The sequence below is a fragment of the Macaca mulatta genome, chromosome 19, assembly GCF_049350105.2.
Source record: "Macaca mulatta isolate MMU2019108-1 chromosome 19, T2T-MMU8v2.0, whole genome shotgun sequence".
Lineage (NCBI taxonomy): Eukaryota > Metazoa > Chordata > Mammalia > Primates > Cercopithecidae > Macaca > Macaca mulatta.
The window spans coordinates 14924263-14946649 of record NC_133424.1 but is presented as its reverse complement, the minus strand read 5'-3'; the positions used below and the strand labels follow the sequence as shown (position 1 = coordinate 14946649).

Here is a 22387-nt window from a genome sequence, read left to right as displayed (position 1 = left end):
CAGAGGGTAGCCTCAAAGCCCCGCCGGCTTCTTGTATGCCCAAGAGGGAAACTGAGGCACAGTGAGGGAAAGGGAGTTAACACCTATTGGAAACTGATTACCTGCAAAGCATTTCACATGCACAAATGCTTAATGAGTTCTTATGCCTACTACATATAAGGAAAGAAATTCATGTTCTCATTTACTGATGAGGAAGCTGAGGCTGGGGTAAGGTCCAGAGCTCTTGTGGAAGCTGATGGCTCTGGGGTCTCCAACACCCATTTCTTTGTTCCTTTCAAATGGCAACCATTCTTGTGTGGGGAGGGGATGGAGCAGGGTATCACTCTGCTGCCCAGACTGGAGTGCAGTGGCACAGTCTCAGCTCACTGTAACCTCTGCCTCCTGTCTCCTGGGTTCAAGAGATTCTCTTGCCTCAGCCTCCCAAGTAGCTGGGATTAGAGGTGCGTGCCACCATGCCTGGCTAATTTTTGTATTTTTGGTAGACACAAGGTTTCACCATGTTGACCAGGCTGGTCTCTGTCACACACGTCCATGTGAAGACAGTCCACCAAACAGGATTTGTGTGAGCAATAAAGCTTTTTAATCACCTGGGTGCAGGCGGGCTGAGTCCGAAAAGAGAGTCAGCAAAGGGTGGTGGGATTATCATTAGTTCGTATAGGTTTGGGATAGGTGGTGGAGTTAGGAGCAATTTTTTTTTTTCCTGGAGTATAGTGGTGCGATCTCGGCTCACTGCAAGCTCCACCTCCCAGGTTCACGCCATTCTCCTGCCTCTGCCTCCTGAGTAGCTGGGACTACAGGCGCCTGCCACCACGCCTGGTTAATTTTTTGTTAATTTTTAGTAGAGACCGGGTTTCACAGTGTTAGCCAGGATGGTCTCCATCTCCTGACCTCATGATCCACCCGCCTCGGCCTCCCAAAGTGCTGGAATTACAGGCGTGAGCCACGGCGCCTGGCCAGGAGCAATCTTTTTGCAGGGAGGGGGTGGATTGTACAAAGTACATTCTCAAGGTGGGCAGGGAGAATATTACAATGTACCTTCTCAAGGGTGGGGAGGGTGTATGGTACAAAGTACATTCATAAGGGCGGGGGAGTATCACAAAGTACATTATCACAAGGGTGGGGAGGGTGTATTGTCACAAAGGCATTGATCAGTTAGGGTTGGGCCAGAACAAATCACAATGGTGGAATGTCATCAGTTAAGGCAGGAACTGGCTATTTTCACTTCTTTTGTGGATCTTCAGTTGCTTCAGGCCATCTGGATGTCTACGTGCAGGTCACAGGGGATATGATGGCTTAGCTAGGGCTCAGAGGCCTGACAAGTCTCGAACTCCTGACCTCAAGTGATCCGCCTGCCTTGGCCTCCCAAAGTGCTGGGATTATAGGCATGAACCACTGTGCCTGGCCTCAGATGGCAACCATTCTTAAAGCTCTCCAGGACTGTTGGTGCTCAGCAGTGCCTCAGTTTCCCCTTCTGGTCACCATGAGTCCTTCCCAGCTGGCTCTGGGCAAACCAGCCCTCGGGCGTCTGAAGAGTCCCTGCTGCTTGGCAGGGTGCTGGGGTTCTTGTACTTTCCTCCTGTGGATGCTCCAGGCCCAGGGGCCTGGCTGGCTCTGTGAACACAGATATTAATTAGCATTCATTAATAACCCCTGTGCGGTGAGAGTGGCTCTGGTGGATCCTTGGGCTCTGAAATACCTAGAAGCTGACTCAGGTCCCCAGAGCATGGCAGTTGCTGCCTGGGCCAAGAGCAGGGCCTATGTGTAGTCCCATCTGAAATGTCTTTTTTCTTTTTTTTTGAGATGGGGGGGGGTCTCATGTTGCCCAGGCCGGTCTCGAACTCCTGACCTTGTGATCTGCCCACCTCAGCCTCTCAAAGTGCTGGGATTGCAGGTGTGAGCCACCACGCCTGGCCTACCTGGAAGGTCTTAACCAGTCAGGGCTTCTCCCTTGCTCAGTCCTGGGGGAATAGGCTGCAGTCCCTGTTTCTCCCTGTGGTTATAGAACATTTGTGCTGAAAGAGACCCTCATTCCACCGCCCAGGAGATGGAGCCCGTGGTCCCCCAGAGGGTCCCATGGTCAGTTCCCGAGGCTCAAGTCCCTGCTCTGGCACCCACCTGACCTCAGGCAAGTTGCTTACTCGCTCCTTGCCTCCGTTTCCTCATCTATAACATGAAGGTATTTTCTGCCTTGCAAGGTTGTTGGAATACATAAATGACCCTCTGTGTTTCATGTCACATACACGTAAGGGCTCAGCAGCCACTGAGACCAGCTCTGCCTCTTACCAGCTGTGTGATCTGCTCACCGACAATCCATGTACCTGGGTATCAGTTTTCTGTCTGTAAAATGGGGCTGTCGACCAGGCGCGGTGGCTCATGCCTGTAATCTCAGCACTTTGGGAGGCCAAGGCAGGCTGATCACCAGAAGTCAGGAGTTGGAGACCAGCCTGGCCAACATGGCGAAACCCCGTCTCTATTAAAAATACAAAAATTAGCCAGGTGTGGTGGCACTTGCCTGTAGTCTCAGCTACTCAGGAGGCTGAGGCAAGAGAATCGCTTGAACCCGGGAGGCAGAAGTTGCAGTGAGCTGAGATTGCGCCATTTCACTCCAGCCTGGGTGACAAAGTGAGACTGTGTCTTGAAAAAAAAAAAAAACAAAAAAAAACGAAAAAAGATATGTTGATTCTGGTGCGGTGGCTCATGCCTGTTTCCAGGCTATAATTTGAATTTCGAGAGGCTGAGGCAGGAGGATTGCTTGAGGCCAGGGGTTTGAGGTTGGTCTGGGCAACATAGCAAGACCCTATCTCTATTAAAAACAAACAGACAAAAAACAAAAAACAGAAGGCTGAGTGTAGTGGCTCATGCCTGTAATCCCAGCATTTTGGGAGGCTGAGGTGGGTAGATTTCTTGAGATCGGGAGTTTGAGACCAGCCTAGGTAACATGATGAAACCCCATCTCTACCAAAAATACAAAAATTAGCCGGGCGTGGTGGCGTGCAGGAGGCTAAGGCACAAGAATTACTTGAACCTAGGAGGCAGAGGTTGCAGTGAGTGGAGATCATGCCACTTCACTCCAGCCTGGGCAACAGAGCGAGACCGTCTCAAAAAAAAAAAAATATTGGCCAGGCGCAGTGGCTCACGCCTGTAATCCCAGCACTTTGGGAGGCCGAGGCGGGCGGATCACGAGGTCAGGAGATTGAGACCATGGTGAAACCCCGTCTCTACCAAAAATACAAAAAATTAGTCAGGCATGGTGGCGGGTGCCTGTAGTCCCAGCTACTCAGAAGGCTGAGGCAGGAGAATGGCGTGAACCTGGGAGACAGAGCTTTCAGTGAGCCGAGATTGTGCCACTGCACTCCAGCCTGGGTGACAGAGCGACTCTTGTCTCAAAAAATATATATATATGTTGAAGTCCTGACCCTCAGTTCTCCTGAATGAATTATTTAGAAACAGGGTCTTTGCAGATATAATCAGTTAAGTTAATGTGAGGTCACATTGGATTAGGGTGGACCCTAAATCCAATATGACTGGTGTCTTTATTTATTTATTTATTTAATTTTTTTTTAGACAGAGTCTTGCCCTGTTGCCCAGGCTGGAGTGCAGTGGTGCAATCATAGCTCACTGCAGCCTCAACCTCCAGGGCTCAGGGGATCCTCCCACCTTAGTCTCCCAAGTAGCTAAGATTACAGGTGAGCACCACCATGCTTGGCTAATTTTGTATATTTTTTTGTAGAGACAGGGTTTTGCTATATTGCCCAGGCTGGTCTTGAACCCTTGGGCTCAAGCAACCCTCCCACTTTGGCCTCCAAAAGTGCTGGGATTACATGCGTGAACTACTGTACCTGGCTGCACTTCACTTTTTTTTTTTTTTTTTTTTTTTTTTTTTGAGACAGAGTCTCACACTGTTACCTCGCCCAGGCTGGAGTGCAGTGGTGCAATCTTTGCTCACTGCAACCTCTGCCTCCTGGGTTCAAGCGATTCTCCTGTCTCAGCCTCCTAAGTAGCTGGGACTACAAGCACATACCACCAAGCCCAGCTAATTTTTGTATTTTTAGTAGAGATGGGGTTTCACCATGTTGGCCAGGCTGGCCTCGAACTCGTGACTTCAAGTGATCCACCTACCTCAGCCTCCCAAAGTGCTGGGATTACAGACATGAGCCACTGCACACGGCCTGCACTTCACATTTTAATGCACTCTGCCAAGCTGCTCCCCAAAAGTGCTATGCAGGTTACACTCCCTTCCAAATGGAACCTTTCTAAGAATTTATTTCAAATATAGGTCATAGCTGCCCAGCAATGCTGCCTTCTGGTCATAATAGTGGTTTTGTCCAGAGTGAGAGAGGCGCGGAGGCTTTCTTTATTTTGTTTTATTTTATTTTTTAAGAGATGGGGTCTCTGTCAGCCAGGCTGGAGTACAGTGGTGCGATCATAGCTCACTGTAGCCTCAAACTCCTGAGCTCAAGTGATCCTCCCACCTCAGCCTCCCAAACAGCTGGGCCTACAGGCATGCACTACCATGCTCAGCTAATTTTTTTTGTTAAGAGATGGGATCTCACTATGATACCCAGGCTGGTCTTTTTTTTGACGTGGAGTCTCGCTTTGTTGCCCAGACTGGAGTGCAGTGACATGATCCCGGCTCACTGCAGCCTCTGCTTCCTGGGTTCAAGTGATTCTCCTGCCTCAGCTTCCCAACTAGCTGGGAATACAGGCATGAGCCACCATGCCCAGCTAATTTTTGTATTTTTAGTAGAGATGGGGTTTCATCATGTTGGCCAGGCTGGTCTTGAACTCCTGGCCTCAAATGATCCTCCTGCCTCTGCCTCGCAAAGCACTGGATTACCGGCATGAGCCACCATGCCTGGCCTTGCAGAGGCTTTCTTAACCTGTTCCTTGTGTGTTGAGTCCCTCTCTGAGATGTGGTTTGCCTGAAATCCAAAGGGCCTGGGAGATCTAGGATATGGTTGATCTGAGAGATGATCTCAGTAAACATGGGTAGGCGAGAAGGGGAGTGAGGAAGGGAAGGGCAGGTAGCCAATGAAGGGTGTTTATGAGCCAGTTTCCACTGTGGGCAATTCAATTGTGCTGGAGAATGCTGAAACCAAATAGAACACACTGCGAGGGTTCCCACCTAGGGGCGAGGGAGCTGGGATATTTATCCACCCATTCCCATCAGCCATTGCTCAAGGACTGCTCCAGGAGAGTGTTTCTTCTCCAGAACTTTCCACCCACTCAGCAACCAGAGCCACTTCTCGGGAGCTGGTTCTTAGAAGCTGTGGGGTTAGCGTGCCCAGGAGTGCTTGGGGGACATGAGTGGGTGTTGACATTCTGGGGAGGGGGAGACAGAGGATAAAAAGAACGAATAAAGCATAGACCATGTTCAAAGCGGGGCTGGCGCAGTGGCTCACACCTGTAATCCCAGCACTTTGGGAGGCCGAGGCAGGTGGATCACTTGGGATCAGGAGTTTGAGACCAGCCTGGCTAACCTGGTGAAACCCCCTCTTTACTAAAAAAAAAAATATAAAAATTAGCCAGGTGGTGGTGTGTGCCTGTAATCCTAGCTACTCAGGAGGCTGAGGTGAGAGAATCAGTTGAACCCGAGAGGCAGAGGTTGCAGTGAGCCGAGATCATGCCCCTGCACCCCAGCCGGGGCGACAGAGTAAGACTGTCTCAACAAAACAAAACAAAACAAAACAACAAAAAGGGGTTAGTATTGGGGGGAAAAAAGAAAATTAGACCAGGCCAAGATAAGGTGAAGAGGCTGTGGAGGAAGGTTCCTAGCATCCAGCTTGGCACCCAGGAGGCAACAATAAATGTTCTGTTGCTTTTCTCTGGTCCATGGGGTGAAGCGGGGAGAGAGAGAGAGAGAGAGAGAGAATGCCCTGGTGTAGTGGGAGCCTGGGCGGGGGAGGAGGAAAGTGGGGAGGGAGCCAGTGTTAATGATGCTGAAAAGTAATCGGCCCTTCTCTCTGGGAGGCGGTGGAACTCTAATTAGAATGAAAATGTAGTTTAATGAGGATGAAAACGGTAATTGTGCCAGGCAGTGCAGTTCAGAAGTGTGGCTTTCTCTTGGGGCACCTTGCCGGGCTCTGAGGCTCTGGGCATGGGTGAGAAGGACTCAGGGCTGGGAAGGCAAGGGATGATCAGTGCCTCAGTTTCCCCCCAAAGGGTCCTCCTGCTGGCATGGGGTAAAGAGCCTGTGCAGAGCCCCGCCTGCCCCTGGGGCTGGTTCCAGGTGCCCAGAGCCACGTTTTTCCATCCCACACTTTATTCCTAATAATAGTACAACCATCCGTGGAACCATATCAGTGATGCCGTTTATTGAGTACCTACTATGTGCCAGGTAACATTCTAACCCCTTCACAGATGCTAACTCAGATAATCCTTAAAATTATCCTCATTTTACAGATGAGAACACTGAGGCACAGATAAACCACAGACCCTGGTAGGGATATTTTAAGGAGTGGGTGAGGGCCGGGTGTGGTGGCTCACACCTGTAATCCCAGCACTTTGGGAGGCCGAGGCAGATGGATCACTTGAGGTCAGGAGTTAGAGACCAGCATGGCAAAACCCCATCTCTACTAAAAATAGAAAAATTAGCCGGATGTAGTGGTGCATGCTTGTAATCCCAGCTACTCAGGAGGCTGAAGCAGGAGAATCGCTTGAACTCGGGAGGCGGAGGTTGCAGTGAGCTGAGATTGTGCCACTGCATTCCAGCCTGGATGACAGAGAAGGACTCCATCTCAAAAAAAAAAAAAAAAAAAAAAAAAAAGTGGGTGAGGAGAAAGGTGGAATATGGTAGCCAGATGCCTCCTTCTTTCTTTATTTTCTTTTTTTTTTTTTTTTTTTTTTTTGAGACAGAGTCTCGCTCTGTCGCCCGGGCTGGAGTGCAGTGGCCGGATCTCAGCTCACTGCAAGCTCCGCCTCCCGGGTTCACGCCATTCTCCTGCCTCAGCCTCCCGAGTAGCTGGGACTACAGGCGCCCACCACCGCGCCCGGCTAATTTTTTGTATTTTTTAGTAGAGACGGGGTTTCACCGTGTTAACCAGGATGGTCTCGATCTCCTGACCTCGTGATCTGCCCGTCTCGGCCTCCCAAAGTGCTGGGATTACAGGCTTGAGCCACCGCGCCCGGCCTTTCTTTATTTTCTTTTTCTTTCTTTCTTTTTTTTTTTTTTTTTTTTGAGACAGAGTCTTGCTCTGTTGCCTAGGCTGGAGTGCAGTGGTGTGATCTTGGCTCACTGCAACCTTTGCCTGCTGAGTTCAAGCGATTCTCGTGCCTCAGCTTCCTGAGTAGCTGGGATTACAGGCATACACCACCACATCCGGCTGATTTTTGTGTTTTTAGTAGAGACGGGGTTTTGCCACATTGGTCAGGCTGGTCTCGAACTCCTGGCCTAAAGTGATTTGCCTGCCTCGGCCTCCCAAAGTGCTGGGATTACAGGAGTGAGTCACTGCTCCTGGCCATCCTTCTTTCTTTAACCAGGTGGGTGCTGGGGGCATGAAGGAATCGCCAGCCATCGAGGCCAGGGGATCTTCTCCCTCCTCCTCCCCCTGGCCCAGGTTCCTCACTGTTTCTGCACTTCACTTCTCTGTAAAGCTCTAATCACGCCTCTCCACTCGAAGGTGGGCGTGGCTAAATGAGAAGGTGTGGTTTATGTACAGTGGGCATGGTTTGACACACAGTGGGCGTGGCTTGAAGCGCATTCTGCGTGGCCGAATTTACCAACCCATCTTAACTTGGAGGAATCAGAAACTGGAGCCATAGCAGTGAACTACAGGACCCAGACACAAAGCCGTGGCTTCTGGCTCCAGGGCCTGAGCTTTCTTGTCATGGAAAGCTGAAGGGTACTTCAAGTGTTCTGGGTAAGACTGAGGTTCATAAGACCTCAAAGTCTCTGCTTTTGTTTCTCGAGGAACCACCAATAAAATGCAACCTACAATGAGGCCTAGACAGAAAAGCAATGTTCATTGAGGCCAGCTGGGCAATAAAAGGAGATCTAGCTGGACTTCCTCAAGGGAGTCTCTGATCAGAGGAGATTGCCAGCCTGGGCAGCATAGTGAGACCCCATCTCTATAAAAATAATTTTTAAAAAATTATCTGGGCATGGTGGCACGCACCTTTAGTCCCAGCTACTCAGGAGGCTGAGGCAGGAGGATGGCTGGAGCCCAGGAGGTTGAGACTGCAGTGATTGCAGTGAGCTATGATGGTGCCACTGTATTCCAGCCTGGGCAACAGAGTAATGCTCTGTCTCAAGAAAGAAAAGGAAAATAAAAGATCAGGGGAGATTAGATTGTTTGCCATGTATATGGCAGACAAATCATTAAGAGCCTTAATATACAAAAAGCATACATGAATCAATAATAAAAAAAAGACAAACATCCCAAATGTGAAATTGGCACAGGTCTTGAATAGGGGGTTCACAAAGGAATGAGAGAGCTTAACAAATCTCTGTAAAGATGCTCAATCTGACCTTTCAGCTGAAGAATCACTTTTGCTTGTCAAGCTTATGAGTGTGTGTGAAGTTTTGGGACTGCACACTTGAGCGCGGTCATGGTAGTTTAAATTGACACAACTTTTTTTTGAGACAGGGTCTCACTATGTCATCCATGCTGGAGTGCAGTGGCACAGTCATGGCTCACTGCAGCCTCAACCTCCTAAGCTTAAGGAATCCTCCCACCTCAGCCTGCCAAATAGCTGACTACAGGTACACGTCACCACACCCAGCTAATTTTTAAAAAACTTTTTGTAGAGATGGGGTCTCACAACTTGCCCAGGCTGGTCTCAAACTCCTGAGCTCAAGTGATCCACCCTCCTCAGCCACCCAAAGTGCTAGGATTACAGATGTGAGCCACCATGTCCGGCCACAATACAACTTTTTTGGGAGGGCGTTCTAGATATTAGTATTAAACTTTTAAGTGTGTGGATTCTCTGACCCAGCAAATCCACCTCTAGGAACTTATGTCAGGGAGATAATCAGTCAAATAGGCAGAGAACTATAAAGAATAGGCCAGGAGCGGTGGCTCATGCCTGTAATCCCAGCACTTTGGGAGGCTGAGGCAGGCGGATCACCTGAGGTCAGGAGTTCGAGACCAGCCTGGCCAACATGGTGAAACCCCATCTCTACTAAAAATAGAAAAATTAGCCAGGCATGGTGGCGGGCACCTGTAATCCCACCTACTCGGGAGGCTGAGGCAGGAGAATTGCTTGTACCTGGGAGGCAGAGGTTGCAGTGAGCCGAGATTACACTCCAGCCTGGGGGACAAGAGCGAGACTTCGTCTCAAAAAAAGAAAAGAAAAGAATAACGCAGGGTGGTTAAGAGCTCTGGAATCAGACAGCCAGGGTTCAAATTCTGGCTTCACCACCTTCAAGCTGTGTGACCTGAGTCATATGGTTTATTGTTAAGATTCCCAGATTTTCTCATCGGTAAAATAGGCCTCTCATGAGGACTCCATGAGGCAAAGTGTGTGAAATGCTTAGCCTTCTGCTAGGCACATAGAGGGTGCTTGCTGTTATCATCATGAAGAAAAGCATTAAAAGAGGCTGGAGGCCAGGCGCGGTGGCTCACACCTGTAATCCCAGCACTTTGGAGGCCGAGGCAGGCGGATCACGAGGTCAGGAGATCGAGACCATCCTGGCTAACATGGTGAAACCCCGTCTCTACTAAAAATACAAAAAATTAGCCAGGCGTGGTGGCGGGCACCTGTAGTCCCAGCTACTCAGGAGGCTGAGGCAGGAGAATGGCGTGAACCCAGGAGGCGGAGCTTGCAGTGAGCTGAGATCGCACCACTGCACTCCAGCCTGGGTGACAGAGCGAGACTCTGCCTCAAAAAAAAAAAAAAAGAGGCTGGAAACAATTGAGGTACCTGGGCTCTGGGGATTTTTTGTAGAGATGGGGTTTATTGGCTACATGAAAGTGGGCTGGGCATGGTGGCTCATGCCTGTAATCCCAGCACTTTGGGAGGCCCAGGTGGGAGGATCGCCTGAGCCCAGGAGTTCAAGACCAGCCTGGGCAACGTAGCCAGATCTCAACTCTACAAAAACTAAAAAAAATTAGCCAGGCATGGTAGCACACGTCAGTACTCCCAGCTACTTGGGAGGCTGAGGGGGGAGGATTGCTTGAGCCCAAGGAAGTGGAGGCTGCAGTGAGCTGCGTATTGCACCACTGCACTCCAACCTGGGTGACAGAATAAGACCCTGTCTCAACAAAGAAAAGAAAATTAGCCGGGCGCGGTGGCTCAAGCCTGTAATCCCAGCACTTTGGGAGGCTGAGACGGGCGGATCACGAGGTCAGGAGATCGAAACCATCCTGGCTAACACGGTGAAACCTCGTCTCTATTAAGAAATACAAAAAACTAGCCGGGCGAGGTGGCGGGCGCCTGTAGTCCCAGCTACTCCGGAGGCTGAGGCAGGAGAATGGCGTGAACCCAGGAGGCGGAGCTTGCAGTGAGCTGAGATCCGGCCACTGCACTCCAGCCTGGGCGACAGAGCCAGACTCCGTCTCAAAAAAAAAAAAAAAAAAAAAAAAAATTAAAAGCTGGGCACGATGGCTCACACCTGTAATCTCAGCACTTTGGGAGGCTGAGGTGGGCAGATCACTTGAGGTCACGAGTTCCAGACCAGCCTGGCTAACATGGTGAAACCCTGTCTCTACTAAAAATACAAAAATTAGCTGGGTGTGTTGGAGGATGCCTATAATCCCAGCTACTTGGGAGGCTGAGGCAGGAGAATCGCTTGAACCCAGGAGGTGAAAGTTGCAGTGAGCCGAGATCTCGCCACTGCCCTCCAGCCTGGGTGATAAGGTGGCTCAGTCTCAAAAAAAAAAAAAAAAAGAAAATTCAAGTGCTAAAACTTACATTCATTGACACAGCGTGACCTCTGGGATACATTAATTGAAAAAAAAGAAAACCAATTTCAAACATCATAACCACATCTTTCAAGTACTTTGATCGTGAATCAAAGAATTAATTTTTTACATTGCAATGTAGGTCTTCTACCCAGGTTTGGAACTAAAAACAAAGTTTCAGGAAGTCATAGTAATATGTCTACTGTGCAGTGGGTTCTGATATTTTCTAGTCTCTTTTGTTCCATTTTAAAAGGCTGGTCATTTTCGCAATTACAGTATTTTTCTCTTTAAGGTTCTGGTTAATGTAACCCAGACTCCCAGTAACAAGGATGTCTAGATAGTGACTAAGGAAAGGATGAAGGAAGACAGGGAAAGGGTATTTCCAATCCACTAGGCTTGATTTTTTTTTTTTAATTTTTTAGACAGAGTTTTGCTCTTGTATCCTAGGCTGGAGTGCAATGGTACAATCTTGGTTTGCTGCAAGCTCTGCCTCCTGGGTTCAAGTGATTCTCCTGCCTCGGCCTCCCAAGTAGCTGGGATTACAGGCATGCGCCACCACGCCTGGCTAATTTTTTTCTATTTTTAGTAGAGATGGGATTTCACCATGTCAGTCAGGCTGGTCTTGAACTCCTGACCTCAGGTGATTCACCGGCCTCAGCCTTCCAAAGTGCTGGGATTACAGGTGTGAGCCACCGGGCCCGGCCCTCTAGCTTGATTTTATTTCCATTAGCGGTTGTAGTGTATATGTGTGCATCTGTCATCCCAGAACTTTGGGAGGCCAAGGCAGGCAGATCGCATAAGCCCAGGAATTTGAGACCAGCCTGGGCAACATGGCGAAACCCCATCTCTACCAAAAATACAAAAATTAGCCAGGTGTGGTGGCATGCATCTGTAGTCCCAGCTACTGGGGAGGCTGAGGTGGGAGGATCACTTGACCCCAGAAGGTTGAGGCTGCAGTGAACCATGATCAGGTGCCACTGCACTCCAGCCTGGGCAACAAAGAGAGACCCTGTCTCAAAAAAAAAAAAAAAAAAAAGTGTATATGTATGAACTCATGTGTATGTGTGTGTGTGTGTACGTTTGTGTGTGTGTTTTTGAGACACAGTCTTGCTCTGTTGCTCAGGCTGGAGTGCAGTGGTGAGATCTCAGTTACTGCAACCTCTGCCTCCCAGGTTCAGCGATTCTCCTTCCTCAGCCTTTTGAGTAGGTGGGACTATAGGCGCACCACCAAGCCCAGCTTTTTTTTTTTTTTTTTTGAGACGGAGTCTCACGCTGCTGCCCAGGCTGGAGTGCAGTGGCGCGATCTCAGCTCACTGCAAGCTCCGCCTCCCGGGTTCACGCCATTCTCCTGCCTCAGCCTCCTGAGTAGCTGGGACTACAGGCGCCCACCACCGCGCCCGGCTAATTTTTTGTATTTTTAGTAGAGACGGGGTTTCACTGTGGTCTCGATCTCCTGACCTTGTGATCCACCCGCCTCGGCCTCCCAAAGTGCTGGGATTACAGGCTTGAGCCACCGCGCCCGGCCGACTTTTTTTTTTTTTTTTTTTAAGTAGAGGCGGTGTTTCACCATGTTGGCCAGGGTGGTTTCGAACTCTGACCTCAGGTGATCCACCAGCCTCCGCCTCCTAAAGTGTTGGGATTACAGGCGTGAGCCACCACGCCCAGCCAGTGCATGTGTCTTTGTGTGTCTTTGCATATTGTGTGTATGACCAGGCTGAGACCCGTGAGGGATTTGCTTCAGGCTGGCTTTGAGTATATCACTTTTTTGTGTGCGTAGCAACAGGGTCTCACTTTGCCACCTAGGCTGGTCTCGAACTCCTTGCTTCAAGCAATCCTCCCACCTCGGCCTCCCGAAGTGCTGGGATGACAGGTGTGAGCCACCATGCTCGAGCCTTGGGTGCATAATTTAAGAGGGTATCAAAAAACTTAGTCATTGAGATAAATATTTTAATGCAATATAATTTTAAAAATTAAACCTGGGTGCAATGGTTCACGCCTGTAATCCCAGCTCTCTGGGGGACTGAGGCGGATGGGTCACCTGAGGTCAGGAGTTTAAGACCAGGCTGGCCAACGTGGTAAAACTTTGTCTCTACTAAAAATACAAAAATTAGGCCGGGCGCGGTGGCTCAAGCCTGTAATCCCAGCACTTTGGGAGGCCGAGACGGGCGGATCACGAGGTCAGGAGATCGAGACCATCCTGGCTAACCCGGTGAAACCCCGTCTCTACTAAAAATACAAAAAACTAGCCGGGCGAGGTGGCGGGCGCCTGTAGTCCCAGCTACTCGGGAGGCTGAGGCAGGAGAATGGCGTAAACCTGGGAGGCGGAGCTTGCAGTGAGCTGAGATCTGGCCACTGCACTCCAGCCCGGGCTACAGAGCAAGACTCCGTCTCAAAAAAAAAAAAAAAAAAAAATACAAAAATTAGACAGACGTGGTGGCATGCGCCTGTAATTTCAGCTACTAGGGAGGCTGAGGCATGAGAAGCGCTTGAACCCAGGAGGCAGAGGTTGCAGTGAGCCGAGATTGTGCTGCTGCACTCCAGCCTGGGTGACAGATGGAGACCCTTTCTCAAAAAAAAAAAAAAAAAAAAAAGAATGGTTCTTTTGCAGCAACATGGATAGAGCTGAAGGCCATTATCTTAAGTGAAACTAACCAGACACAGAAAGTCAAACACTGCATGTTATCACTCCTAAGTGGGTGCTGAAATCTAAGCACACATAGACATGGAGAATGAAAAGATGGACAATAGAGACTCAGAAGGGTGAGGGGATGGATGATGAGAAAATTCTTTTTTTTTTTTCCCAAGACGGAGTCTTGCTCGTCGCCCAGGCTGGAGTGCAGTGGCGTGATCTAAGCTCATTGCAACCTCCACCTCCCAGGTTCAAGCAATTCTCCTGCCTCAGCCTCCCGAGTAGCTGGGATTACAGGCGCCCACCACCACACCCGGGTAATGTGTGTGTGTTTAGTAGAGACGGGGTTTCACCATGTTGGCCGGGATTCCTGACCTCGTGATCTGCCCGCTTTGGCCTCCCAAAGTGCTGGGATTACAGGCGTGAGCCACGGCGCCCAGCCTCTTTTCTTTTTCTTTTTTTTTTTAATATAGTGATGGGGTCTTACCATGTTGCCCAGGCTGTTTTCAAGCTCCTGGGCTCAAGCGATCCTCTTGTCTTGCCCTCCGAAAGTGCTGGGATTGCAGGCCTGAGCCACTGCGCCTGGCCCTGGTAACTCTTGAATGGGGTAAAAGTGGGCACAGACAGGCCCCACGATGGTCCAGCCTCCAAAGCGCAGTCACCTGGGTCTTCCCCTCCAGCCAGCCTCCGGGACAAGGGGAATCTCAGTGGCTGAGACTTCTGGGGATGGAGAAGGAGGGGCATCCGGGGAGGGAGAGCAGAGCCCGGCGTGCGGCAGGGGAGGAGGCTCCGCCCAACTCGAGTCCCCTCCCGGGGGCTGGGCTGGCGGGAAGGGCCCGGGCTGCCGGGCAGGCAGAAACGGAGCCTGGGAGTCTGCTATCGACCGCCTGGGCCGCGGTAGGGAAGCTTTTAGATCTGCCCGCTCGTCCCGGAGGGGGGCAAGGGCGAGGCTCCCACTTCCCTACAGAGGGGAGGCCCGGGGGTTTCCTGTCACCCCCACATACCACCCACCAGCAAGGCTTGCAGGCTAGCCTCCGAACTCCAAAATCCGGTCGCTGGAAATGGAATTACTTTTCCTGGAACTTTATTGAGGGTTAATTTACATGCGGTGAAGTCCCATGCCTGCACGTATTATTTGCACGCACGACCCCCTGCCCCCACCTCATCAAAGTAAGGAACATTTCCATTCAGACGGCCCAGAAATCAATCTTCCTTCATCCATTCCCCACCCACAAACACTCCACTGATTTCTTTTTCTTTTCCTTTTTTTTTTTTTTCACACGGAGTCTCGCTCTGTCACTCAGGCTGGAGTGCAGTGGTGCAATCTCGGCTCACTGCAAGCTCCGCCTCCCGGGTTCACGCCATTCTCCTGCCTCAGCCTCCCGAGTAGCTGGGACTACAGGCGCCCGCCACCACGCCCGGCTAATTTTGTGTGTATGTGTGTTATTTAGTAGAGACGAGGTTTCGCCGTGTTAGCCAGGATGGTCTCAGTCTCCTGACCTTGTGATCCGCCCATCTCAGCCTCCCAAAGTGCTGGGATTGCAGGAGTGAGCCACCGCACCCAGCCTCTTTTCTTTTCTTTTTAGAGACAGAGTCTTGCTCTGTTGCCCAGGCTGGAGTGCAGTGGTGCAACCATAGCTCACCACAGCCTCTACCTCCTAGGCTCAAGCGATTCTCCTGTCTCAGCCTCTGAGTAGCTGGAACTACAGGCCCTCACCACCAAGCCCAGGTAATTTTTGTATTTTTTGTAAAGACAGACAGGGTCTTGCTGTTACCTAGGCTGGTGTTGAATTCCTGGCCTCAAGCGATCCTCCTGTCTCAGCGTCCCAAAGTGCTGAGATTACAGGTGTGAGCCATGGGGTCAGGCCCACTCTCCTGAATTCTTTTTTTGTGTGTGACAGAGTTTCACTCTGTTACCCAGGCTGGAGTGCAGTGGCACGATCTCAGCTCACTGCACCCTCCACCTCCCAGGGTCAAGCAATTCTCGTGTCTCAGCCTCCCAAGTAGCTGAAATTACAGGCACACGCCACCATACCCGGCTAATTTTTGTATTTTTTTGTAGAAATGGGGTTTTAACTTGTTGGCCAGGCTGGTCTTGAAGTCCTGGCCTCAAGTGATCTGCCCACCTCGGCCTCCCAAAGTGCTGGGATTATAGGTGTGAGTCACTGCACCTGGCTACTATTCTGATTTCTATCACCCTAGATTAGTTGAGCCTTTTGCAAACTTTCAGATAAATAAAATCACACGGTGTGGTCTCTCTTCCACTTAGCATTGTGCATTCTGAGATTTATCAACATTGTGTGAATCAGTAGTTTGTTCCTTTTTGTTGCTAAGAATTACTCCATCCTAGCCGGGCACAGTGGCTCAAGCCTGTAATCCCAACACTTTGGGAGGCCGAGGTGGGCAGATCACGAGGTCAGGAGATCAAGAACATCCTGGCTAACACGGTGAAACCCCATCTCTACTAAAAATACAAAAAATTAGCCAGGTGTGGTGGCGGGTGCCTGTAGTCCCAGCTACTCGGGAGGCTGTGGCAGGAGAATGGCGTGACCCCAGGAGGCGGAGCTTGTAGTGAGCCGAGATTGCGCCACTGCACTCCAACCTGGGTGACAGAGCGAGACTCTGCCTCAAAAAAAAAAAAATTACTCCATCCTATGGATGGGCCTTAATTTGTATTCTCCTGTCTGGAGATATTTTGATTGTTTCCAGTTTTTCAGCAATAATTGAACAAATTTGCTCTGAACATTTGCCAACAAGTCTTTATATGGACATATTCTTTCATTTCTCTTGAGTAAATATATAGCAATGGAATTGCTAGGATGAATGGTAAGTCTAACTTTATTTTTTTTAATTAATTATTTTGTCTATTTTTTGAGATGGAGTCTCGCTCTGTCAACCAGGCTGGAGTGCAGTGGCGTGATCTTGGCTCACTGCAACCCCCACCTCCCTGGTTCAAGCGATTCCCCTACCTCAGCCTGGTGAGTAGCTGGGATTACAGGTGCACACCACCACACCTGGCTAATTTTTTTGTATTTTTAGTAGAGACAAGGTTTTACCATGTTGGCCAGACTGGTCTCAAACTCCTGACCTCAGGCAATCTGCCCGCCTCAGCCTCCCAAAGTAACTTTATTTTAAAAACTGTTTTCCGGCTAGGCGCGGTGGCTCACGCCTGTAATCCCAGCACTTTGGGAGGCTGAGGTGGGCGGATCATGAGGTCGGGAGATCGAGACCATCCTGGCCAACATGGTGAAACCCTGTCTCTACTAAAAATACAAAAAATTAGCCGGGCGTGGTGGCGGACGCCTGTGGTCCCAGCTTCTCAGGAGGCTGAGGCAGGAGAATGGCATGAACCCGGGAGGCATTTAGTGAGCTTGCAGTGAGCGGAGATCGTGCCACTGCACTGCAGTGTGGCGACGGAGCAAGATTCCGTCTCAAAAATAAATAAATAAATAAATAAATAAATAAATAATAAAAATAAAAACTGTTTTCCAAAGTGGTTGTGCCATTTCACACGCAAACCAGCAGCAGATGAACAAGTGATTCTCCTGCCTCAGTCTCCTGAGTAGTTGGGATTACAGACACGCGCCACCAAGCCCGGCTAATTTTTTGTACTTTTAGTAGAGACGGGGTTTCACCATCTTGGCCAGGATGGTCTCGATCTTTTGACCTCGTGATCTACCCGCTTTGGCCTCCCAAAGTGCTGGGATTATAGGCGTCTCTCTCTGTCACCCAGGCTGGAGTGCAGTAGTGGTGATCTCGGTTCAGTACAACCTCTGACTCCCAGGTTGACATGATTCTGCTGCCTCAGCCTCCCAAGTAGCTGGGATTACATCCGGCTGATTTTCCTATTTTTATTAGAGACAGGATTTTATCATGTTGGCCAGGCTGGTCTTGAACTCCTGACCTCAAGCGATCTGCCCGCCTTGCCTCTCAAAGTGCCAGGATTATAGATATGAGTCACTGTGCCTGGACTGCTGGATTTAATTTAAATATACACCTACCATGCTCTCCTGTCTCCCTGGGGTGTGGGGCTCCATCACAAGCTTCTGGTTTTGCAGCCAGACTTTGCAACTTGGGGTCCTAGTTGTCCTCCTCTCATTTGAGTTGAACTGTCTGCATAGGATTCCTTCCCCTCCCTGCCCCCCTCAAATTGCTGTGCTTTCACATCTTCCCAGGATCTCAGGAATTTTTTCAAGGACAGGAAATCCTCCTCCTGACCAAATATAGAACCAGAAAGCAGTCACCCATGTCTGCTCAGCCTGGACTTGGAGAGGTGGAGAGCTGGGCTGGTGCACCACCCACTGGGGCTTTCTTATTCCTTATGCAGCTGCCTCTGGACAACGTTGATGGTCAGGGGCTTGGGAACCCATGTCATGGGGGTGGGGGATGATCTTCAGCTCTGGAACACTGTCCTGCATTAATTACACCTTTGGGGGACTTCTGACAGCTCTTCCCAAACACCCCATCCATACATGTACTAGACACTGTGTGCAGCCCAGCAGACCCGCACTCCAGCCCTCCTGTCCTTGATCTACAAGCTAATGAGGAGATCCAGCCCCTATTCACGAAAGGTCTGTGAGTCTATATGTACCTGGGGAGCTTGCAGGCTGGCTGTGTGCTGAATGTTTTTCATTTGTCCCATTATGGACTAAACTGTGCCCCTCCAAATTAAAATGTTGAAGTCCTAACCCCCAATGTGCCTGTATTTGGACATAGGGCCTTTAAAGAGGTAATGAAAGTTACGTGGGGTCATCAGGGTGAGGCCTTAATCCAATAAAACTGGTGTCCTTATAAGAAAAGGAAGAGATGCCAGAGATCTGTCTCTTCAAGCACACAGAGGAAAGGCCATGTGAGGACACAGCAAGAAGGTGGCCGTCTGCAAGCCAAGAAGAGAGTCCTCACCAGGAACCAACTCTGCTGACACCTTGCTGTTGGACTTCCAGCCTCTATAAGTGTGAGAAGGAAATTTCTGTTGTTTAAGCCACTCAGTCTATGGTATTTTCTTTGTTGTTGTCATTTTTGAGACAAAGTCTCACTCTGTTGCCCAGACTGGAGTGCAGTGACATGATCTTGGCTCACTACAAAACCTCCACCTCCTGGGTTCAAGCAATTCTCCTGCCTCAGCCTCCCAAGTAGCTGGGATTACAGGTACCCACCACCATACCTGGCTAATTTTTGTATTTTTAGCAGAGACAGGGTTTCACCATGTTGGCCAGGCTGGTCTCAAACTCCTGACCTCAAGTGATCCACCTGCCTCGGCCTCCTAAAGTGTTGGGATTACAGGTGTGAGCTACTGCGCCTGGCCCATTTATGGTATTTTCTTATGGCAGCCTGTGATGTTTATTCTGTGTTATCAACTTAACTAAGGGATACCCAGAGACCTGGTGAAACATGATTTCTGCATGTGTCTGCGAGGCTGTTTCTGGAAGAAATTTGTGTTTGTTTTAGTAGACTGAGGAGAGAAGATCCACCCTCCCTAATGTAGGTGGGCATCATCCTATCCATTGAGGACATGGCTAGAACCGAAAGGCAGAGGAAGGTTAAATTCATTCTCTCTGCTCCAGCTGGGACATCCCTTTTCTCCTGTCCTCAGACACTGGCGATCTTGGTTCTCAGGCCTTTGGTCTCAGACCCGGGACTTACCCCATCTGCTCTCCTGGTATGCAGGCCTTTGAGTTTGGACTGGAATCACACCACCAGCTTTCTTGGGTCTCCAGCTTGCAGATGGCAGATTGTGGGACTTCTCAGCCTCCATAATTACATGAGTCAATCTCTCATAATAGATCTCCTTCTCTGTGTCTATATATATCCTATTGGTTCTGTTTCTCTGGTGAGCCTTGACTAATACACAGTCCAAGCTGACGAAGACGTGCCCCTTGCATCAGTTCAGGTCCTCTGAGAAGCTGATGCTGAGATGGAGTTGAAAGTACAAGAGATTCATGGGGGGAGACACCTGTGAGTGACAGAGGGACAGTGGGGCAGGAGCTGATGGGGAGAGCCTCAGACAGTGATGGAAGTCTGAAGTGTTTGCAGGTAGAGGGGGAAGAAGGAGAACTGAGTGGTGTATCTTTGGATACAGGCCACCCTTCATCTTCCTCCACCCTGTTCCATGCCTAGGAGGCTGATATGTAAGAACCCATTGCCAGGCGTGGTGCCTCACACCTGTAATCCCAACACTTTGAGCGGCTGAGGCAGGTGGATCACCTGAGGTCAGGAGTTCGAGACCAGCCTGGCTGACATGGAGAAACCCCAGCTCTACTAAAAATACAAAAATTAGGCCAGGCGCGGTGGCTCACACCTGTAATCCCAGCACTTTGGGAGTCCGAGGTGGGCGGATCACGAGGTCAGGAGATTGAGATCATCCTGGCTAACACAGTGAAACCTCATCTCTACTAAAAATACAAAAAAAAAAAAAAAAAAAAAAAAAAAAAATTAGCCAGGCGTGGTGGTGGGTGCCTGTAGTCCCAGCTACTTGGGAGGCTGAGGCAGGAGAATGGCGTGAACCCGGGAGGCGGAGCTTGCCGTGAGCCAAGATAGTGCTACTGCACCCAGCCTGGGTGACAGAGTGAGAGTCTGTCTCAAAAAAAAAAACCAAAAAACAACACGCATACACACACACACACACACACACACACACACACACACACACACACACACACAAATTAGCCGGGTGCTGGATGCGGTGGCTCTCACCTCTAATCCCAGCACTTTGGGAGGCTGAGGCAAGTGGATCACAAAGTCAGGAAATCGAGACCATCCTGGCTAACATGGTGAAACCCCGTGTCCACTAAATACACAAAAAATTAGCCGGACGTGGTGGCAGGCACCTGTAGTCCCAGTTTCTCGGGGCAGGAGAATGGCGTGAACCCGGGAGGCAGAGCTTGCAGTGAGCCGAAATCGTGCCACTGCACTCCAGCCTGGGCGACAGAGCGAGACTCCATCTCAAAAAAGCAAAAACAAACAAAGAAAATTAGCCGGACATGGTGGCGGGCGCCTTGTAATCCCGGTTATTCGGGAAGCTGAGGCAGGAGAATCGCTTGAACCCGGGGGCAGAGGTTGCAGTGAGCTGAGATCACACCACTTCACTCCAACCTAGGTGACAGACTAAAACTCTGTCTCAAACAAACAAACAAACAAACAACAAAAACCCGAAAATTAGCCAGGCGTGGTGGCAGGCGCCTGTAATCCCAGCTACTCAGGAGGCTGAGGCAGGCGAATGGCGTGAACCTGGGAGGCGGAGGTTGCAGTGAGCTGAGATCATGCCACCGCATTCAAGCCTGGGTGACAAAGCAAGACTCCGTCTCAAAAACACAAACACAAACAAAACAAAAGAAACCAAATTAGCCAGGCGTGGGGTGTCGGGCGCCTTGTAATCCCAGTTACTCAGGAGGCTGAGGCAGGAGAATCGTTTGAACCCAGGGGGCAGAGGTTGCAGTGAGCTGAGGTCGCACCACTGCCCTCCAACCTAGGTGACAGAGTAAAACGCCGTCTCAAACAAACAACAACAACAAAAACCCGAAAATTAGCCAGGCGTGGTGGCCCATGCCTGTAATCCCAGCTACTCAGGAGGCTGAGGCAGGAGAATCGCTTGAACCCGGGAGGTGGAGGTTGCAGTGAGCCGAGATCTCACCATTGCACTCCAGCCTGGGCGACAGAGTGAGACCTTGTCTAAAAACAAAAAACAAACAAACAAAAAAAACATTAATAGCTCCCTGTCCTCTGGCTTCAGTTAGGTTCAGCCAATAGAAAGCCCCAGAAGAAGCTTAGAAGGCAGAGGAGAGAGGTGGTGGGCATTGACTCTCCCCGTCCCTCCCTGTGTGGTTGCCTGCATCCATGCAGTCTGGAGACATTTGTGGTTGTTGCAACTTGGGATCCTGCTAAACATCCACCAATGCGCAGGACAGGACTCCCTAACAAAGAATGGCCCAGCCCAAAATGTCAGTAGTGCTCAGGTCAAGAAACTCCAGCCTGGGCAACATAGCAAGACCCTGTCTCTACAAAAAATAATAATAAAAAAAAACTTAGCCAGGCGCGGTGGCGTGCACCTGCAGTCCTAGCTACTCCAGAGGCTAAAGTGGGAAGATGGCATGAGCCCAGGAGTTTGGGGCTGCAGTGAGCTGTGATTGCACAATTGCACTCCAGCCTGGGTGATAGAGCAAGACAAAGAAAGAGAGAGAGAAGGAGAGGGCTGGGCGCGGTGGCTCAAGCCTGTAATCCCAGCACTTTGGGAGGCCGAGATGGGCGGATCACGAGGTCAGGAGATCGAGACCATCCTGGCTAACACGGTGAAACCCCGTCTCTACTACAAAAATACAAAAAAACTAGCCGGGCGAGGTGGCGGGCGCCTGTAGTCCCAGCTACTTGGGAGGCTGAGGCAGGAGAATGGCATGAACCCGGGAGGCGGAGCTTGCAGTGAGCTGAGATCCGGCCACTGCACTCCAGCCTGGGTGACAGAGCGAGACTCCATCTCAAAAAAAAAAAAAAAAAAAAGAGAAGGAGAGGAGGGGAGGGGCGAAGGAAGGAGAGAGGAATGGTCAGGTTTGGTGGCTCACAATTGTAATCCTAGCCCTCTGGGATGCCAAGGCAAGTGGATTGCCTGAGGTCAGGAGTTCAAGACCAGCCTGGCTAACATAGTGAAACCCCGTCTCTGCTAAAAATGCAAAAATTAACCAGGTGTAGTAGTACATGCCTGTAATCCCAGTTACTCGGGAGGCTGAGGCAGAAGAATCACTTGAACCCGGGAGGCAGAGGTTGCAGTGAGCTGAGATCATTCCACTACATTTCAGCTTGGGTGACAGAGTGAGTCTCTTTAAAAAAAAAGAGAGAGAGAGAAAGAGAGAAAGGAAAAGAGAGGAAAGAAGTCCCTGCTCTAGAGGTACAGGAACAAAATACTCCCTCCCTGAAGCCTCACAACACT

At 50.1% G+C, this 22387-nt stretch overlaps 1 long non-coding RNA gene across 1 annotated transcript; it reads right to left on the bottom strand.

The window, feature by feature from the left end:
* Positions 1–557: 557 nt before the first annotated feature.
* Positions 558–14164, bottom strand: LOC106994644 (uncharacterized). The gene is made up of 2 exons (XR_001441270.3): positions 13958–14164; positions 558–1611 (listed from the first exon to the last, which is right to left on the bottom strand). It is a non-coding gene; the product is annotated as an uncharacterized LOC106994644 (long non-coding RNA).
* Between the last annotated feature and the right edge of the window lie 8223 nt (positions 14165–22387).